Here is a 12629-nt window from a genome sequence, read left to right as displayed (position 1 = left end):
AAGAGATCTGGAGGCCTTGCTTTTGAACCTGTACCTTGAGATGGTTACTTTTCTTTGTAGCCATGTCTAAAGAATCACGGAATATTGCTAGATCATCATTATAAGCTAGGCAACAAATTGTAACCCATTATCACACCATTTTGGAGCCCATCGTTGTTAATTTCTTTGCACCACTCGCGGATCACTTTTTCAAGGAAACAATTGAAGAGCAGTGACGATAGCCCATCTCCCTGCCTACCTCCTGCCTTTATCTCGAAAGCCTCTTAAATTTATCCTCTGAACTTAACTCTGGAGGTTGTGTCACCTAGGGCCCGTTCGGTGATTAACCTGGTTTTATTATCCAAGCCAAATTCCTTTAGTACTTGAATATTCTATATCAATCGAGTCATGGGCGTTCTTGAAGTCGACGAAGGTTTTGTTGTTCCTTAGCTTCAGATATGAGAGGATAGACGTCAGATTTATAATTTGCTTCGCACATGAGCGCTCTTTCTTACACCCTCCTTCGTAATCTCACAGTTGTGGATCAAGTTGTTGTTCTGGCATAATCTTCAGAGCTTTTGAAAGAAGCTTTTTAAGATACCAATAGGAGGAAAATGGCACGGTAATTGTTAACATCCATTTTATCCTCTTTCTTTTGCAGGTGATGAAGTAGAACAGAAGTCCAGTCATGTGCAAGTTTCTCGGTTTCCCATATCCCGTTAATGATGTCAGTCGATTTATGGAATACTTTGTCACCAGCATACTTCCACAATTCAGCAGTTGTTGTTGTTATTATTATTATTCATGGCTTCATCAGTGGGTACGATTGGAGCCGTCAACCCCCTTTTCATTGCCAGTATCTTGTCATCCTCTATCATGGAGAAAAGTTAAAATTCCAGTCTGCCATGAAACAGACTGGATTTCACATCCTGGGTTGAAAAGCGTGTACGGTTAGACGCTGGCACCACCTCACCAGTCTCAGGGCAGCGGCGACTCTCAGTCTGAAAAACTTCTTAGTGTAAAACATTCGATCTGTTATTCCACATGTGTGCCTCAAGGGCCTGTGTAGAGATCAAAGAATAATTAACAATGCTACTAGGAATACCGCAGCCTCAGTACAGTAATACAACCAGATACCAGAATAATCAATATCAATGCTGACGCGTGTTGTACGTACTGGAGTTATAACACGCCTCATCGAATGCCAATGTTACGATTGTAACTGGGATTTCAACCATCACGTCTGTTTTAATTAAGTCTTTCATAAACTACAACCGATTGATTGATGAACTCGGATAATGTATCAAGAACAGCGTGAGATGTGTAGCAGTGAGCTTCGCAGAATTAAATTGTGAACTAATCGAAATATCTCCCCAGCGCGGTGAATAACCTCGCACATGAAGGCAGATTGATGGTCTTAATGGTGGCTAAATTTTGTGCTCTGTATAACACAAATAATTGTATGTAATTTCACTTAAAACATGCCTTATCCAAACCTGAAAGTTGGTGACCTATATATGCCAGGATCCAACAGATGAGATTTTCTGAAACGTTTACGTGCAGTAGGGTGACCGGTTCGTTTCTGCCTGTCCTCTAGCCAACAGCATGTGTCTATCGATCCAAGTTCAGACTATACCCAATGTTGCTTAACCCTTTGTATACAACTTTGTCGAGCGGGACTCGAAATCGAAATATTAGCCATACCCTCGGATGTCGGCTCCCATTCTATATGAACACAAGTACTCTTATTTGAGTGTGCTGTGTTTATGTTTTGTAGAGTTATCTTACGGAACGCGCGAGAACAATTCCCTGCTTTTCGATAGTTCGCGGGAATTGTAACTGTTTAGCAGCTCTCGTTCTTAAATGTTTATGACCAATTGTTATGACGCGCTTTGTTTGTAAACGTGTCTGGTCTTCTCTCACGGTTTTTGATACTTTACGACCGTTGGAGGACAATGAAAATGATTTTGATGTAGCAGGTAAGTGTATGTAGCTAAAGATAGGAGCACGATGCTTTGTTGATTAAAGATGGCGGATGACAGCTGACGGAATTTTTCAAATCACCCGCAGTGCCGTAAAGGTAGCAGCACGGTGCTCTCTTGATTAAAGATGACAACTGTCAAAAAAGCATGTATATTTTAATTTTCCCACCACCACCACGATAAGCTTTAGTTCCGTAAAGATAGCAGCACTAAGGTAAGCGATGCAAGATGGCGGATGACAGCTGACAGAAAGCATGTGGTCTTTTAAATTTACCACCACCACCACCGCCACCGTAAAGATAGCAGCACTGAGATAAGCGATGCAAAATGGCGGATGACAGCTGTCAAAAAACACGTAGAATTTTTCAAATTATCCGCCACCTCATTTCAAAGGTAGTAGCTAAATAGGGCAGCACTCAGGAATGCAATGCATAATGGAGGATGACAGCTGTCATTTAAAATACCCGCAGTACGGTACCGTAAAGATAGCAGCACTAAAGTAAGCGATGCAAGATGGCGGATGACAATTGACGCCACCACATTTCAAAGGTGGTAGCTAAAGATAGCAGCACGGTACTCTGTTGATTAAAGATGGTTGCTGTCAAATTGTCCGCCACAACATTTCAAAGGTAAATAGCTAAATAGGGCAGCACTAAGGTTAGCGATGCAAGATGGCGGATGACAGCCGTCACGTGGAAATTGCCTGCCACCACATTTCAAAGGTATGTAGCTAAAGATAGAAGCACGGTGCTCTGTTGATTAAAGATGGCAGCTTTCAAAAAAGCACGTGGAATTTTTCAAATTGCCGCCACCACATTTCAAAGGTAGTAGCTAAAGGGTACAGCACTGAGGTTTGCGATGCAAGATGGCAGATGACAGCTGTCAAAAAAGCAAGTGGATTTTAAATTACCTGCAGTGCCGTAAAGAGGACAGCACTAAGGTTAGTGATGCAAGATGGCGGATGACAGCTGCCAGAAAAGCACGTGGCTTTGTTTAGCAATTCAAATCTCGAGCTAGTAAGGTTTAGTTGGCAGCACTGAGGTTTAGGCCAGTCAAGTTGGCAGCACTGAGGTTAGCGATTTGTTGTTGTTTAAAGCTGTCAAAAAGCACGTGGCTTTGTTTACAAATTCAAATCTCGCGCCAAAATTCAAATTTCCCGCGGGAGGAGGAGGCCTCTGCGGAGGGCCTGAGGAGGAGGATGAGGCGCCCGAACCCGTGACTTTATCTACTCCAGGTACTCCAATTCAACAATTTGTTAGTCCAAAATATAGGGCGAACATAGTGAGGTTGATAATGAGACAGGAAGTAAGTAAACTCGAGTCCTCATTCCGAGGTGGTGCAGCTCTTGTCAGGCACACCCCCAATGGAGGTAAGCTGCATGTACCACTTCAGCCACATACCAGCCCTTCTGCCATTCTTAAATTTCTGGTAGGACTGGGAATCGAACCCGGGCTTCGGAGGACGGCAGCTAGTAGTGCTAATCGTTACTCCACGGATGCGGACAGACAGGAAGTGGTAATGCTCATCGGCAGCAGCCATGGAACGAGTGGAAATATCATGATTCTCATTTACACGAGTCCTAATTTAACCACTATTTTAAGCTTCGGTTAAATATGGACTCATTTTAATTTGAGTTTGAAAATATTTTTCATATTTTTGTGTTGATTTTATTTTCTCATTTCCTATTACTGCCAATTTCTTCCTTTTTTCTTTCTTTCTTTCTTTCTTTCTTTCTTTCTTTCTTTCTTTCTTTCTTTCTTTCTTTCTTAATCTGTTTACCCTGCGGGTTCTACCATCGGACTCAGCGAGGGATCCAACCTCTACCGCATCAAGGGCAGTGTCCTGGAGTGCCAGTCTTTGGGACGGTGGATAAAAATGGGGAGGATGTCCAGCACCTCATCCAGACAGCCTCACCTGCTATGCTGAACAGGAGCCTCGTGGAGGGATGGGAAGGTTGGGTCAGGCAAGGAAGAGATTACCATCCCGGCATTTGCCTGGAGGAGAAGTGGGAAACCATGGAAAACCCTTTCTAAGATGGCTGAGGTGGGAATCGAACCCACCTCTACTCAGTTGATCTCCCGAGGCTGAGTGGACCCCGTTCCAGCCCAAGCACCACTTTTCAAATTTCGTGGCAGAGTCGGGAATCGAACCCGGGCGGAGTTGAGCGGGAAGCACCAGGTAGAGACAATGGAGTTCAAAAGCGTAATTTCGAAAATCTCACGAGGTCTGGTGTTTCAACATGGCATAATTTCCTCTATACTACTAATTTAATTTTATGGGGCTGCGTGTTAGAGGTGGTAAAGGAGTTCTCGGTTCACCCGGAAGGGCGTGGGTTCGATTCCCCGCCAAGAAGTCGAACAATTTAAGGTACGAGATTTCCATATGCGGAGATGCACATGGACCTAAGTTTCACTCAGCCTACACCAACAATGAGTACCAGGTTGATTCCTGGGGGCAAAGGCGGCCGAGCGTAGAGCTAACCACTCTACCCCATCAAGTGCCGAGGTTACGGGTAGTGGAAGCCTTTACCTTCCACCCCTTCAGGGGCCTTCATTGTCTGTACGAAAATGACTTCACTGTGTTTTATTAATTTTGTTTTAATGTCCTATGGTTTCTGCAATACAGTGCATACGTCTTCTTCTTCTTCTTCTTCTTCTTCTTCTTCTTCTTCTTCTTCTTCTTCTTCTTCGTAGCCTTATCTGCAAATGATTGAAATCAGAACTTCGAGTTTGACGGCCGGATGCTTTCCCCGCCGTCCCTACGTGTAACGGTACATTCACTACTGCATGTTCCTGTGGTGGTTGTTTGCAGATGAAGGGAAAGCGTGTTAAAACGAGCACAAACAGTTCCCGAACTAGAGGCATTAACCACACTCAGTTAAAATGCTCGTCCCGCCCGGGAATCGAACTGGGGTCTTCTAAATCACAGGCAGCTACGCTGATCATTCAGCCAAGAAGCCGGACGTAAGCACTTCCAGCGAGCGAGTGAGTGCGTGGTTTTGGTCACGTAGCTGTCGACTTGCATTTGAGAGATAGTGGGTTCGATCCTCACTGTCGGCAACTCTGAAAATGATTTTCCGTGGTTTCCCATTTTTACACCAGACAAAAGCTGGGGTCCACCGCTGTGGTTAATGTGATTAGCTGCCAACCCCGCAGGCCCGGGTTCGAATCCCAGCTCTGCTACCATTTAAAAAAATAGTGGTAAGAGGACTGGAACGGGGTCTACTCAGGCTCGGGGTCAACTGATTACACGGGGTTCAATTCCCGCCTCAGCCATCCTCGAAGTGGTTTCCAGTCTCTCCTCCAGGCAAATGCTAAGATGATACCTAACTTAAGGCCACGACCACTTCCTTCCCTGTTTATTGCTATCCCTTCCAATTTTGCCATTCCCCACAATGCTCCTGTTCAGTATAGCATGTGAAGCCGTATGGGCGAGGTACTGGTCCTATTCCCACTCCATTGACCTTATACGGTTTTCAGAGATGCAGAAGTGCCTGAATTTGATCGCGAAGGAGTTTTTTATATGCTAACGAATCTACTGAAGCCTGAAGTATTTCAGCATCTTCAAATACACCAGACAGAGCCGGATTCGAACCCATCAACTTAAGGTCAGAAAGAGAGCGATCCACCTACTCAGATTGATTCAGAGTCAGCCATGGAGGGTAAGAGAAGAAGAGGGAGACCCCAAGGTGACGATGGTTTAATGCAAAGAAGCAAACGAGGTTCAGAGCTGGTTGCAAACAGAGGATTGTGGAGGCGCAGAGCCAACTCACAGAGGCAACTGGGTTTGAACTGCGATGTTACGGTACGATCACGAGTCGGACAATCATACTTCTGATTCACCAGAGCAGCTGCTTGCTGACTCCCGATGATTTATGAGTACCGTATATAAGAGAGGCAGTGCCGCAGGAAGCGCATGGTGCGGAGGCTTTTATTAATGAGGACGACGTTCTCACGGTGCGAGCCACTCGGTTGACAAATGGCGACAGATAGTAGCGACACATCCGTACGCTAATTATTATTAGTACAGGTTTTAATCAGTTGACTTTTTGGCTAGACCATCAGGGCCATATATATATATCTCCTAATGTGTCGGATATCGTCACCTCCTAACCTGTTGGTTTCGCAACATGGTGCAGTATCTCTAGCGATGAGGAAATACATCAGATGTACCATTTCGAGCAGGGACACTCCTCTCGTTAAATCTCTCCGTATACAAATGAAATGACGCCTGCCTCCCTGCCTGCCTTCCTTCGGAATGGACCTCACGTCTAAACCGCTGAACGAAATTCCATAAAATCTAGCATGAACTTTCTCAATATACTGAATTGAATATAATATACGAGGGTTGATTCAGAAGTCATGGCAACTACACCTTTTCTCTCGAAAAAGCTACAACACAGGAAATGTACTATAAGGCGTGATAAAAATTTTCCGTTTTAGGGCGTTGCTGCAGCGGACATGCGACGTAGCGCGACACCGATGCGGTTATATAAGCATGGACATGTAAGCAAAGGGTTTTATTTCTGACTCTTATTACCCGATTACACCGCTATTGATACCTATCACCACATCAGGCCTGGTAACATGCTGAACATGGGGACAGGCAGATACTCCTCTAGTATCACACTCCCACTCCTCCCTGCTATCCTTTTTCTTCTTCGAACTAATAGCATGTCGGAGGTAATGTAGAATGGTGACGATTGCCACGTGGGGAGAGTGGATTAGCCTCCCCACTTCGAAGAAGAAAAAGAAAGCAAAGGGATTAGTGTGGCAGTCGTGTCCTGCCGAGGTGCGTGCGTTAAATGCGGCTTCGTGAACTATGGCGACGTTAATACCAAATGCGTCCAAACAGGACCAACGTGCTGTTATTCTGTTCTTGGCAGCTGAAGGATAAACACCAGCGGACATCCATCGGAGAATGAGGACTGTGTATGGAGGCAGCATGCCTGTCGCAAACTACCGTTGTGATATGGTGCACCAAGTTCCGGACGGGTCGCGTTTCGACACAAGACGCCAGTCGATCTGGGAGGCCAGCCTCATTCATTACGGAAAACTCGAGCATCCACCCTATAGTCCTGACCTCTCCCCATGTGATGTTCATGCCTTCGGTTCCATGAAAAGGGCCTTGCAGTGTAGACGCTTCCTGTCCGAGGAAGATGTGCAGCAGGCAGTTACGAACTTCTTCACGTATTACAACACGGGGATCTTCAACCTGGTGCCTCGGTGTGATGAGTACCTCAATGCTCACGGTGATTTTGCCTGATTGGCATCCCGATTCAAGACTGTACGTCCGTCGAACAGAAACTTTTTGGATCGCCCCTTTATAATTACACTTGCAAGTGTACGAAAAGGTTTTTTCAACGGTGACACCACATAGGATAGCTCATTCCACGCTAAGAAAACTGTATTGCTCTTATGGACCTACAAGGAGTGAACACACCCACTCTGAGACACCCATAATTTCTCGTGATAGAGGAATATTTTCCTTTTTTTCGCTATTTGCTTTACGTCGCACCGACACAGGTATGTCTTACGGCAACGATGGGATAGGAAAGCCCTAGGAAGTGGAAGGAAGCGGCCGTGGCCTTAATTAAGGTACAGCCCCGGCATTTGCCTGGCGTGAAAATGGGAAACCACGGAAAACCATCTTCAGGGCTGCCGACAGTGGGGCTCGAACCCACTATCTCCCGATTACTGGATACTGGCCGCACTTAAGCGACTGCAGCTATCGAGCTCGGTGAGAGGGATATTACTGTATACTGTACTTTATAATTATTATGAAAGACAGATAAAAAGGACGAGGCATTTTAGCCAAACCAGCATTCAGCAACAAAAAATCTTTTGACCAATATACATTTAGATATTGAGATTAGGAAAAGTTTTGTGATGTCATTTGTGTGGAGCGTACTCTTATATGGATGTGAATCTTGGAAAATTCAAGAACAGGAAAGGAAACGGCTTGAAATATTTGAGATGTGGGCCTGGAGGCGAATGCTAAAAGTCAGCTGGACTGAAAAAAGAACCAACGAAAGTATCCTGCAAGAAATACAGGAGAAGAAACAGCTGATGATAACAATACATAGAAGAGCAGCTAAATTCATTGGACACACAGTACGTCATAATACCTTTCTGACCAATCTACTACAAGGAAAGATCTTAGGAAAGAAGGGAAGAGGTCGACCTAGGAAGCAATTCCTTCAAGTATCGATGCAAAACGTTGGATGTAGTTCCTACTGTGAGATGAAACGACAAGCTGAAGACAGAAGACAATGGTTGAATCGACAAGGCATTGCCTTTAGACATTGATCGATTGATTGATTGATTGATTGATTGATTGATTGATTGATTGATTGATTGATCGATTGTTATTAAAATAACTACATAGCGTTTTTTTCATAAACATTTATTTATTTATATTTAATATATTCGTAGGGAGGAAGCACAATGGCAGGAACAGCTATCGCTTCGTTACCTTCCTTTATTTTCTTTTTTCTGCGTTGCTCTGCTACAAGCGTTGTGTAGTCCCTCACTCTGTGAATCACCGGAAGCTCACTTCTGTAATGAAATATTTATTTGTTGGGTGTATGGTTTTAGGCTTTAAATCAGTGAGTACTTGTGTTGAGTGAGAGTTGGTTATATATTGCGTAGTATTTGTGAGTGTTCTCTTATTTTGGTGCTGTACGTAAGTTGTTACTAAAGATTTTGATGTTGTGGTATGCAGCAATACGTCATGGCATAACTTGTACTGATAAAAGAAATTGTCGTGTGTTTTATTTTTGCTTGGTTTTGTTATTTAGCTGTTCTTTCTTAAGCACATTTTAATTTTACCACTTTTTACGACCGCATTTTAAATTTTTACTGTTTTTTTGAGCGTTGCCTGGTGAAATTTATTAAATGCAATTAAATGCATCCTTCACCCCTCGAGTCCATGATTTTTCTCCTATTTCCTGCCCCAATTTGCCTTACACTTCATTGCTGAGGTTTTTATGTGCCATAGCATACCTATGATTCCGTACAAACCAAAAATAGCCCCTGTAAATACCCCGTTGTCTTTTGTTCTTAAAAGTAATTTTCAGCTTAGTTTCTTCCGCTTTTTTATCTTGAACATAAATACTGAATTTTACAAATTTATGTGTTATCGTTTTCCCGTGATGGTGTTGGTCAAAGCCGTTCGATATGACAACTTCTTTATATTGGGAATTACAAGGGCTAACCAGAAATTAAGTTTTCCTATCTAGAAAAATATAATTACACAGAAACGTTATTGGCACCCGATACAGCAATGTTGAAGCTATTTTTCGACACAGTCACCACCAGAATTGAGACACTTATACTGTGAGATCAACTTTTGTATGCCGGTGTCTGCCGCCTTCGTCTTCAGCTCGTCGTCCGTGTGAAAATGCTGACAGGAGGACAAGAATTTATTGAGGTGCAAGGAGCAAGATCAGGACTGTACGATGGATGATCAAACACCTCCCAGTTGCTGAGCACCGAACTGTATGTGGGCGAGCATTGCCACAGCACTTAAACGGAGCATTCCACGTCTCTGGTTTTGAATGGCCCATCGCAATTTCCGTGAAAAATTTATCACAGACCGAACCTCGCAGGCGACGGGAGAATGAATACGAGCCACTACTGCTGCGCTACTGACATTAGGCGGGACTTATCCGGCCGGTATATGATTGCTACATTAAAGATCTGTCTCGCATGCTCATTTAGCCCGGCTAAATATGTTTACAAGAAAAGAAGTAGGGAAACTTGATTTCTGAATGGCCTACATCCAAGTAACACTGACTAAGATGTATGGATGCTGTCCGACTGTGGTTACTTCCATTATGCACCACTATCATCAGACAACGAAAATAGGGATTGTGATCAAGGCCAGAATGATGCACCAGTACCCCATCTGCCGGCAACACTACGAAGTCCATGTAACGTACTTTCAAATGAATATAACACATGTTTGGCGCTGGAATATTTTCTGGAAATTTAAAAAAAAAATAGTTTCCATGACTTTTGAATCAACCCTCATATTTGCGATTTTTTTAAAACGTGTTTTTGTTTAAAATGAGATAGTCTCCGTTTCCTTCTCGCAAAATCAAGACGCAGTCATACCCACGGTCATTCGATACAAATCGAAGTCCACGAATGCATTTCTTCCGCTTCCCAATGATGTGAAAATCGCACGCGACAGGAAGGTTTCTGATTGTGGCCCCGTGCTCGAGCTGAAAGACATCCGTTTACATCGGTTTACATCGGACGACGACGAACGTGATACCGTCGGCAGATGTTTCAAGAATAGGATTGACTATCTCATCGCTCGGTGGGTTATATCTTAACAGTTCTGATGAATACTTTGAATTATTGCATCTTTTTTTTTTTGGCAAGTTGCTTTACGTCGCACTGACACAGATAAGTCTTATGGAGAGGATGGGACAGGCAAGGGCTAGGAATGGGAAGGAAGAGGTCGTAGCCTTAATTAAGGAACAGCCTCAGCATTTGGCTGGTGTGAAGATGGGAAACCACGGAAAACCATCTTCAGGGCTGCTGACAGTGAGGTTCGAACCCACTATCTCCCGAATACCGGATACTGGCCACACTTAAGCGACTGCAGCTATCGAGCTTGGTAAATAATTTGCTTGTGACACATCATGCGGTCTTTCAAGAGTTCAAGAGTTATATTTTTTTATTTAGTCATTTTACCGTCCAAGTTTGGTTTCTTCCCCAGACTCAGCGAGGGATCACACCTCTATCACCTCAAGGGCAGTGCCCTGGTGCGTGAGGTACTTGGTCGGGGATACAACTGGTATGGAGGACCAGTACCTCTCCCAGGCGGCCTCACCTGCTAGCCATCGAGTATAACTTCAGGCCACAGCTGGTAGCGACTGAAGGAACTCTGACGGCGCAACAGTACCTCACCAGACCTGCCAATGTTTGGAATGGGCAAACAATAATCAGGGTTATCGCAGAATAAAGGGAAGCATCGACACGAATCCCTCGAATTTTGACTTTTAAAATATACTTAACCTAAAACAAATGTTTTTATTTAAATACCTAGTGTAAATATAGCGTTGTAGCACGCCACATCTAGAAGTGATTCTCAGTGGATCTTTTCTTGAAACATGCAGCACCATCTGATGCCATCTTAAGCTTCTCAATGAGGAGCGATGACGATGTATTTGTACTTATTGGGTACCTAAATTCATTTTGATTTTTTCTTACAATGCTAAAGATTCTTTCTGTTTGCTTTACTATGTGGCTTTGAAGAAACACCATACATAACCTTACTGAGTGTGTCATACTTCATTCGCCCACTTTCATTCTTTAAATTTGCAACTTTACTCCAAAAATACTTCAACCCTAGAAATGCTGAGCAAAGAGCAAGGAGAATGTATCTAAAAGAAATGGAGCAACAATATGCTGGCAGATCACTGGTTACTGAAGAGAGAAAATCCATCTACAGCTCACAAGCGAAAAGTAGCGAAAAGAAGTTCCTTAAAATAAGTCAAGATATAATAAAATTGAAACCGTAAATTGTCATTCTAGAACATGTTACCAATAAAATAGTAAGTGCGTTGTGGTGTTTACAGATGTTTTTTCTCAAGCTTGTTAACATATATACAACAGTATAAAAACAGGACTGTTCGCTATTTGCTTTTACGTCGTACCGACACAGATACTGTAGGTCTTATGGCAACGATGGGATAGGAAAGGCCTAGGAATGGGAAGGAAGCGGCCGTGGTCTTAATTAAGGTACAGCACCAGCATTTGCCTGGTGTGAAAATGGGAAACCACGGAAAACCATCTTCAAGGTTGCCGACAGTGGGGTTCGAATCCACTATCTCCCGATTACTGGATACTGGCCGCACTTAAGCGACTGCAGCTATCGAGCTCGGTACAGGAGTGTTCAGATGAGTAAATATAACAAGGAGAAAGCATTCCTTAGATGTGAGAATATAGTAAATTAATCCTTTATGTACGTGAGAGTCTTATATATTTATTTTGATTTTGCAAACAAACGCGATATGATGGGGAAAAACTGACTTTAGATCCAGATTCAGTATGCCCCAAATATAAAAATGCACTAGTTGAAGATTATGCAATGATCGGGAAATTTAAATTCGCAGGCCAGTGTTACATTCTACAATGAACGATGTAAATAAGAAGCCTGAATTTGTAACATTATTTTCCCCGCTACTGACAAAGAAATGTGTTATTCGTTTAATAGGCTTATTTTTCCCATGTGATTTGTGTCTCACAGATTCAATATGCCTTCTACAATCTCTACCCCCATGGGCCACAGACAAAATCACAACAACACACGCTACAGAACACGTGGTTAACATTAATTTTTGAAGTTATTAGACACGGCCAGTCTCCTGTATGTTTATCGCGATATTTTTAGAGCACAATATTTTTATTTCCTGTCCTGTTGTTGGAATCAGAGGCCAGTTTTATTTCTGCAGCACTTAAACTGTCCTTAACCACAAAATAATTGGAATAAGAAAGCCAGGACAAGAACGAAGCGGCCTCACCTGCAATGCTGAACAGGCATTTGCCTGAATATGGCGCCATAATGCGAATCCGCGAAAGGCAATAAAGGTGTCCAGAGCGAGGCATGATGGGAATGCGCATATGGTCTTTGCGCATCGTGATGTCACAATGT

The sequence above is a fragment of the Anabrus simplex genome, chromosome 1 (genome assembly GCF_040414725.1).
Source record: "Anabrus simplex isolate iqAnaSimp1 chromosome 1, ASM4041472v1, whole genome shotgun sequence".
NCBI classification, from domain to species: Eukaryota; Metazoa; Arthropoda; class Insecta; order Orthoptera; family Tettigoniidae; genus Anabrus; species Anabrus simplex.
This window is presented reverse-complemented; position numbering follows the sequence as displayed.